Source organism: Colobus angolensis, unplaced genomic scaffold (genome assembly GCF_000951035.1).
Source record: "Colobus angolensis palliatus isolate OR3802 unplaced genomic scaffold, Cang.pa_1.0 Scaffold249, whole genome shotgun sequence".
Taxonomy (NCBI): Eukaryota; Metazoa; Chordata; class Mammalia; order Primates; family Cercopithecidae; genus Colobus; species Colobus angolensis.
In genome coordinates, this window is record NW_012115699.1 from 1,262,962 (window position 1) to 1,271,570 (window position 8,609).

Sequence of the window (8,609 nt, forward strand, 5' to 3'; positions counted from 1 at the left end):
GAGATTTTTCTAATTATCTTTTTATTACTTTTTAAAAACATAATTCCAGTGTATTATATAATAATAATAATATCCTACATGTTTCAAACATGTGAAATTGATTGGGACTTATTTTGTGGCCTAGCATATTTTTAATTTTGGCAAATGTTTCACGTGTACTTGAAAAAAAAAAAGCTTATACTATAGTTGATGACTGACTTCCATAAACTTTTGATGTTGTTGTTAATTAAGGGATAATTATTCCTTTAAGGTAAAGGACCTCTCCAAACAGAAAAAGATTGTGCACCCTTAAGAGACCTGGAGGCCCAAGACTGGAATTACAGGAACATAACCATTTTTGAATGCTTTTTGTTTTATTTTAATATCAATGGTTTACATCAATTGTGCTTTTGGTTCAGTAATATATCTGTGCTTACTTTGAGATAAAATAATTTTTCCAACAACACACACCAGGAAAACACCGGCTCCTAGACTGATATCTGACACATAGGTGACACACAATAAATATTTGTTGGACCAGTGAATAAATGAATTTGTTGACTTTGCCTGCTGTCTTAGCCACAGGAACCTCTTCAAGAATGCTGTAGGCTCACTAGTCAGTTGAGGTCAGCACATCTTCCTCAAGGGACTTCCCTGACATCTGCTGGAAAACTTGTAACAAATGTGCAAACTATGATATCCTGAATGCAAAGGGGGCCCGAGAATTGTGTAATATCCAGCATGCTCAAGCATGCTTGTAGTTTCAGCTGGGGCCCAAGTAGACCTAATTTCATCCTCCTGCCTCATCGTTCCCCCACATAAAGCTAACTGCTAGGAAAGCTATATTCAGACCCAACCTGACGGTGGTCTCTCTTTAGCTCCCCTGAAATTTAAGCTGAGGTTCTGGGTCCCAGTGGGTGTTGCAGCCTTCAATGTGCTTCCACGGGACAAGCCTTGGCCAACAAATTGTATGTAATTGTGCTTCATTCAAAGAACAGTAAAGGAGGTACTGTGACATATCTTCATAGATGCAAAGATCATGTTTTCCAATGGAATAAAATCACTAGCCATGCATTTGTGAATAAATTCAATGTATAGTTATAAATATCCCCACAAAGAAAACTCCATGCCCAAATTTTTTCACTGGTGATTTCTAGCAAACATTTAAGGAAGAAAGAATATCAATTGTATATATAAACTCTCTCAGAAATTAGATGAGAGAATATTTTCCAATTTATTTTATAAGGCCAGCATTACTCTGATATCAAAATCAGACTGACATTACATGAAAAAGAGACAGCTGCAGATCAATATCCTTCTGAACATAGCCACAAAAATTCTTGACAATTAGCAAATCAACTCCAACAACATAAAAAAAGATATAAAACAACATGACCAAAATGGGGTTTAATTCCAGATACTTGAGTTTGGTTTAACATTTAAAAAATCAACGCAACAATCACATTAACAGATTAAGAGAGAAAAATCAAATTGTCATCTCAGTAGATGCAGAAAAAGCATTTGACAAAATTCAACACTGATTTGTGATAAAAGTTCTCAGTTAACTCATTTGATTATCTTAATAACCCTATGAGATATAGACTATTATTCTCATTTTGAAGATAATAAAATGATTCACAGAGACATCAACTACCTTAAGATTACACACACTGCTAGTAAGGGGAGGAGCTGAAACAGTCTGATTCTGGGTCCATGCACTTAGCCACTGCATGATATGCCCATCTTCTCATCTGAGGTTTGACTTTGAGGCTTAAACCAAAGGGCAAGCATCCAAGGCAGAGGGTGAACCCCAGTCATGCAGTGAAAAAATCTGTAGAGTTTTCAAAAGCCACACGTGTCTGCCAGACCACACCCTGTGGTTGCATCAGTTATACACAGTCGTTGTGGACCTACATTTTAGATTCCCAACCTCTGATAATTTGATTCTGCGTTATGAAGGTGGGCCAGGGCATCTGAAATTTTTAAAAAAGCTCCACAACTGGAAGAACCACTATAGAAAGTGTTCTCTGTGCTGGACCTTGGTCCTCAGAAGCTTTACCTCTGAGTACAGCTTTCACCAAGGTGTTACTGTCTCAGTTGCACCTTGTTAAGTCTTGATTTCTCATGCATGCTCCCATTTCCACATTCTGTGCTCAGCGCATATGCAATGTTTATTATCTAATTCTTTCTAAGAAAATGCTGATTTTGTTCAGAATGGCAATATACCCAGCTAGTAAACTACATTTCCCAGTTGTCCTTGCAGCTAAGGGTGGCAGTGTGACACAGTTCTGGCCGATGAGATATAAGTAGAAGTTAGCAAGGATATTTTAGTTTTGCCTTCACGATATAGACAGAGCTTCTTTAATCCTTGCCACATTCCTCTTTTTCCTGCTTCCTGGAATGGAGGGCAGACTTCAGGCAACTTGAGATGACCAAGCTCAAAGAAAAGAAGCAGAAACATAGACAGTACCTGGGGCATTGACGTCACCATAGCACTGATGCAGCAGCCTTGGACCTCCAACCTCCAGTCTTAGTATGTGAGGAAAAGTAATGCCCATAAGTTTACGTTTGTGCCACTGTTACAGGCAGGCAGATACTACCTCTAATTCATATGCTTTCAATACACATTTATTGAGTGCATGACTTTATTAGCTGCCAGGGATATGATGATGACTAAGCCAGGATCCTTTTTTTTTTTCAGGAAGCCCACAGCCTGGGTAAGAGGGCACATATATAAAAACAAGAGTAATACAGTGTGATGATGGCTACTGGAAAGATGAGCACTGATGGTCACTGAATGGGCTGAGAAGACCACTGAGAAAGGGATGTTTGCATTTAGTCTTAGCAAATGAGTTGAAATTTGCTAGGTGGATTTAGGATGTGGTGGCTGAATGGGCATTGCTGACACATAGAAGGGCGTGTGTGAATATATGGAGTCCTAAAACAGCACGGCATGCTCAGTCAGCTCAATGTGGTTGACCTGTATATAGGCTGAAGATAAGAGGTAGTGTGCACTGGGAGGTGGACCAGCTCATACATGTGTAAAAAATATACATGTGCCATGTGTAAAAAATACTTTTTCTATCAGGTGCCTGTTCCTGGGAGTCAGCAAATTATTTTTAGCAGGGAAGTGATTTGATGAGATTCATGTTTTTTTTTTTTTTTTTTTTTTTGAGACGGAGTCTCGCTCAGTCGCCCAGGCTGGAGTGCAGTGGTGCGATCTCAGCTCACTGCAAACTCCGCCTCCCGGGTTCACGCCATTCTCCTGCCTCAGCCTCACAAGTAGCTGGGACTACAGGTGCCCGCCGCCATGCCCGGCTAATTTTTTGCATTTTTAGTAGAGACGGGGTTTCACCGTGTTAGCCAAGATGGTCTCGATCTCCTGACCTCGTGATCCACCCGCCTCGGCCTCCCGAGATTCATGTTTTTAAAGTCTACTCTGGCAGGAGTGTGGAGAATGGACTGGAAAGTGCTGCAGGAGAAAGACTTGTGAGAAAGCTGAAACCAGCAAGAGATGTTGAGAGCTTATGCCAGGGCAGTGGCACTGGGGCTGGGCAGGAAGGGCTGGAGAGGATTTTGATGGCCATTTCAATTTCATAAAATGACCTTTTTGGCCCTTTATAGGAATGTTTGCTCATTGAGATTTTATATTTCTTCATATTACCATATTTTTTATTATTTTATTTTATTCTATTTTGAAACAGAGTCTTGCTTTGTCCTCCAGGCTGCAGTGCAATGGTGCAATCTTGGCTCACTGCAACCTCTTCCTCCTGGGTTCAAGTGATTCTCGTGCCTCAGCCTCCCGAGTAGCTGGGATTACAGGTGCCTCCTAGTACGCCCAGCTAATTTTTTGTATTTTTAGTAGACACAGGGTTTCGCCATGTTGGCCAGGCTGGTCTCGAACTCCCGACTTCAGGTGATCCACCCACCTCGGCCTCCAAAGTGCTGAGATTACAGGTGTGAACCACTGTGCCTGGCCCTATTATCATATTTTTGGTTTTTATTGGAACATTCCCTTTGGTCTTATTTTACTTTCTTTTAGGCATGTGCTATAATAATAGTTTCTCTGTCCACATGATGATAGTTGGATGCCTTTGTCTCATTGAGTTTTCTTCCTGAGTCCTACAAAAGACTTTCTCAGCACCTCTTGATCTTCATGTCTGCTCTCAAGGGAAGGCTCAAGATTGACTTGCATTAGTGAGTAACAGGTAAGACGTGCAGCAGAATCCTCCTCCAGATACAGATTATTCCAGCACCAGCACCAGCTCTCAAGAATTGCTGAAAAATATTGTTAGCTGTTTCTATGTTTCTCTGAGAGGAAGCCTACAATCTTTTTTTTTTTTTTTTGAGATGGAGTCTTGCTCTGTCGCCCAGGCTGGAGTGCAGTGGCCGGATCTCAGCTCACTGCAAGCTCCGCCTCCCGGGTTCACGCCATTCTCCTGCCTCAGCCTCCTGAGTAGCTGGGACTACAGGCACCCGCCACAGCGCCCAGCTAATTTTTTGAATTTTTTTTTTTTTTAATAGAGATGGGGTTTCAAAGTGGTCTCGATCTCCTGACCTTGTGATCCGCCCGCCTCTGCCTCCCAAAGTGCTGGGATTACAGGCGTGAGCCACCATGCCCAGCCAAGAAGCCTACAATCTTAAGGCATGCTCTCTATTATGTATAGCAGATGATGGGCACTTGGGAAGTTCAGCTTAGAGAGAACCCCAATATGATGAACTCATATTACATTTTAGAGAGTACTCAGAAAACACTAAGCTCCCCAATATGTCCCTTAAGAGAGAGGAAGAGGAAGGATTCATAAAAATATTGCAGCAACTCATTTTATGTCACCTATAGTTAGATTAAAGTTGTTCAGAATGACTGACATTGCTCCTCCTCCAAGTTCTCCGTGGTTTTCATCTGCAGGTATGCATAGGTGCACGCAGATGTTATGAGTTTGAACTGGGACTCACTGGATGTAACCCTGTTTTTTGTTGCTGCTGTAACAAATTACTACAAACTTAATGGCTTGACATCATACCAATTTATTATCTTACAGTTTTGGGCCTCAGATATCTAAAATGTATCTTATGGGGCTAAAATTAAGGTGTCAGCAGAAATGTGTTCCTTGTGGAGGTTACAGGAGAGAATCTGTTCCTGGCCTTTTGCAACTTTTAGATGCTGCCCACAGTCCTTGGCTTGAGGCTGCATCACTCTGACCTCTGCTTCTACCATAAGATCTCTCCCTTTGACCCTCCTACCTCTCTCATAAGGACTGTGTGATTACATTGGGCCCACCCAGATAATCCAGGATCACCTCCCTATCTCAAGATCCTTAACTTCATTACATATGCAAAGTCCCTTTTGCAATTTAAGGTAATGTTTCACAGGTTCTAGGAACTAGGGAATGCACGTCTTTGGCGGGGGTCATTATTCTGCCTGCCACCCCAGATTCAAACTGGAGGACCTGGTCTGAAACAGGTGGCTTAGGAAACCACTCTGCGGCCACAATGAAAGATGAATGTAATGAGCGAAGGAGGCTACCTTACCTTCTAATCTCAATGAGATTTTGTTTCGTAAACCCCAGCTTTTCATTCATAGTGATCAGAGCAATATTAGATCACATATTTGAGGGTTGTTTCCTGTCTATCTTATTCACTGAACTGTAAGCTCCATGAGCGCAAAGACAATGTCTATCTTATTCATCACTATCTCCCTCATGCCTGGCTGTGGCAAACACTAGGGGTAGCCTCCCACCAGCTATTTCTACCTCTTCTTCTTTTTTTATTTTTTTTTGAGATGGAGTCTCACTCTATTGCCCAGGCTGGAGTACAATGGCGCCATCTTGGCTCACTGCAACCTCTGCCTTCTGGGTTCAAGCAATTCTCCTGCCTCAGCTACCCAAGTATCTGGGATTACAGGCACGCACCACAGTGCCCAGCTAATTTTTGTATTTAGGGGAGAGGATGTTTCACTATGTTGGCCAGGATGGTCTCAAACTCCTGACTTCAGGTGATCCTCCCTCCTCGGCCTCCCAAAGTGCTGGGATTACAGGCATGAGTCACTACACCAGGCCTCTACCTCCTCTTTAATGATTGAATCTCAGTCCTGTTCTTAGGTTATTGTGTCATCTTCAAAGAATGAACCACAGTGGTCTAAGCCAATGAAGTAATCCTATCCTCCTTTGCCAGTGATTGACGTATAGATGGCCATGTGATCCAACCCTACTCTTTTGAGGGCTTCTGGAAAGATCTAATTCCTTGGTGAAAAGAGAAGTCCATGTGAGTGGAAACTCTTGTGTCTGATCCTTTTCGCCCTCCTTTGGAGGTTGTATAAGGTTGCGATGCTTGGGGCTGTGAAAGTCATTGGGATGCATGGCTTACTCACTGCGAGGAGCAGAGGGGAGAGATGGGAAGTTCTTGGGCTCCTGCTGCCATGGTTGAGCTGCTGTAACAATTCTGTCACTATGTCTAGACTTTGGGTTCTGTGAGATAATTAAATGTCTTCATCATTTAAGCCTTGTTAGCCAGAGAGTTTGTTACTTGTAACCAAATGCACTTAAACTGATAAACTGTCTCGGTGTCTGGAGTATGGCAGAGATGCCTAATGAGTAAATACTTCAGTTGACAGATATGCCCTCTCCACAACCTCAAAATTTCCTAAAAGAAAAGAAATCCACCTTACAAGCTAAGCTCCTGCATATGAAAAAGAAGCCCCTGAGGACTGGGAATAGCTAAGAAAATCTCTGCTGTTTTGACTTTCACCATGAGGAGGGGAATGATTGCATTATGGGTGACTTGGATGCTTCAAAGCAAATTATCCTATTTAACGCCATCCACTTCTTCCCGGCTGATTAGCTTCCTCTGTCCAATTCCCACTGGAGTGCTCACCAGCTGGGAACTGTGCGCCATCTGCTGAGTTTCAGGCAGGCCAAACCAATAGGCAGATGCTCCATCCTAGAAAGAGAGAGCAAGGCAACTTGTTTCTGGGAAATTCCTCACAAACCTCCTGCCTACAACTATAGAACTGCGACATGTAAGCACCCCAGAACCAATCAAGGAGGTTTTAGGCCTCCCGGGGGACTTTAGTAGGTGCCTGTCTGAGGCCAGAGTGGGTGGCTCCGTGTATCAGTGTGCAAGGCTCACACCTATATGCGTTATCTGGGTCGCAACCAAAGTGTGGCCCCTCAGGTCACTGAGTGTGGTGCTCTTCCTCTGACACTTAAGACACTGCCTGCTTTGACCTCTGCCCCCGAGTTCAGGCCAGGCTCAGGCAACCAAGGGATGGTATATCCATGAATATTCCAGAACTACCCTGGAACAATAGCTTACCAAAACGTCATGATCATGCTCCCTCATCTTCACATAGGCACACAGGCATGCAGCCACACCCTGTGTTGGGGGTGTGGTGGCTTTGGAAGGGGCCACACTGCCCAGTTGCGCACCTGCCCCTGTTCCACCCCATCCTCACCAGCCGCAGCTGGAGCTCTTTGGCTTCCATGTTTTCCCAGGGACTCTGGTTTCAGGCTGGGGCTCCTGGTCTGAATCCCAGTGGGACCTCAGCTTCCACCTGCACATCTGCATCCACCTCTAATGGCCTGCAGTCTAAGCCAGAGGTAGCACACTGCCTGGGCACTAGAGGGAAGTTGCTGCTGTACAAATCCCCTCTCCATCTTCACCCTGAATGTTCCTCTCACTGAACCTTCTAACCCCATCGTGTCCTTGCACCCTTAGCACTGGGGTCAACACGACCATCTAAATTCTTTAGATAACTAGGCACATACACCTGGAGAATAACAAATGTCCTTTTTAAAGTGCCACTACTGGCCAGGCATGGTGGCTCACACCTGTAATCCCAGCACTTTGGGAGGCTGAGGCGGGCGGATCACGAGGCCAGGAGATCAAGACCATGGCACTCTACTCCCCATTATGCAAGCTCCTCCCTTTTCCATCTACTCATGTTTCTACTCCTCAATCTTTAGCTCCCTGGCTCTCTGTCTTACCAAGTTACCAAATCAAGAACTCCTGTTTCTCTCCATCTCTTCAGATTGATTGACCCAGTTATGAACTGTTTCCCTTGCTCAGGTTCTTTTTGGAACACAATGTCTCAAATTTATACATTATCCCAATGCTCTAATCATTAACAAAATAAATCACCACTTTGCCTGGATTTTATTTGGGAAAATCTACTTTTTTTGTGTGTGTGTGTGGCTTTCCTATAGTGCTGGAGATCAGGCAAAATTGACTTTTGGAACTTGCAACGGTAAGGGTCTGTTCCTGGATCCTGGGGATCCTACTAAGGTGTTATTGAGGGAGGAGGCCTTGTTCACCTGCTCCCTTGTTCGTATCTTTCTTCCTCTGGAATTTAGTCCAGCAAAAATAAAACTGTGTTATGAGCAGCAGGAGCATCCATGAGATTGAAATACTGTCCACAGCTGTCCTGTTTACATGATTAATGAGAGAGCCTGTGCCTGGCTGGACATTATGAGAATTCAGGATTGGCATGGAAAAGGAAGCTGTAACAACAAAGAGAGGCAAGGGATGGTCTATCTCTGGAGAGCAATTATTTTAGAAAAAATAGTACAGGAAAATAAAGCTATATGCTCACTGCCTTCCTCTTCAGGTCAAGTAGGCTGAGGGAGCTGACC